Here is a 959-nt window from a genome sequence, read left to right on the forward strand (position 1 = left end):
TCAGCCATCCCTTCCCATTTGCGTTTTTTTGTGTTCAACAACTTGATTCAAATAAAGTTATCTCACCACGTAAAGAGAAAAGTCTGCGCAGTCATTTTAAGCCATGACGTTATCTTGATTTCTCCACTGGCCGCTTCTCTTAGTTCTTCTAGTTCTTCCTTTGACACGTTAACCATAGCTCTTCGTGTCACAGGGATCTGGGCCCCACGTTACCGTCTTCCTCACAAACGCAATGTAGTCTATTTCATGTTTGCTTCAAATACCATCAGATTGGGCCTTGTAGTGAATTTGTTAAATAATTAATGTCTTCTGGGGAAACTTCTTTCATGGGAACTTCTAATCCAGCGTTTAAAGGCCTTTGTGCTGCCCTTCCTACTCCAATTGCATTATTTTCTTCAAGTTCTCCTGGAAGACCGACTGGATAACTACAAGTATGGGTAAAACAACTCGGAAAGGAAATTTTAGCATCTCACCTATGCTGTAATAGTTGCTTATTTTCTGAGTAAGATGACACTTAAGGTTCGATACAATAGTCTTTTCTCAATGTTTTCATTCATCTGATAATTTGTTTTGGTTCTAGGTCCAATTTTATTGTTATTTTTATCAATAAACATACACTTCACCGCCAGAAACTAAATCCATTGCTCGTCAAAGTTGTCAGTGTTTATTATATTTCGGGCATGTTAACATGAGTCTGTCCTGTCCCAAATATTTTTGCCCCGGCTACAGCCGAGGGTCCCATGGCTGCATCAGACAGAACCAAACAAACGATGTGGTGCTTAAAATGTGTCTCCTCTGGGGCCCACCCAAGATTTTCTTTCTCACATTTTGCCACAGTTGATCAGTTCAAGGATGGGAAGCTACAGCAATGGGTCCTTTCTGTAGGGACTGTGGAATGGGATCCAAACGAGTGGATTTCGTCACTTTCCGAGTTGCTACACACTCACGCACAAAATTGT

At 41.0% G+C, this 959-nt stretch overlaps 1 pseudogene; it reads right to left on the reverse strand.

The window, feature by feature from the left end:
- Positions 1 to 682, reverse strand: LOC109391445 (isopentenyl-diphosphate Delta-isomerase 1-like; annotated as a pseudogene).
- Positions 683 to 959: the final 277 nt, after the last annotated feature.

Source organism: Hipposideros armiger, unplaced genomic scaffold, assembly GCF_001890085.2.
Source record: "Hipposideros armiger isolate ML-2016 unplaced genomic scaffold, ASM189008v1 scaffold_293, whole genome shotgun sequence".
Lineage (NCBI taxonomy): Eukaryota > Metazoa > Chordata > Mammalia > Chiroptera > Hipposideridae > Hipposideros > Hipposideros armiger.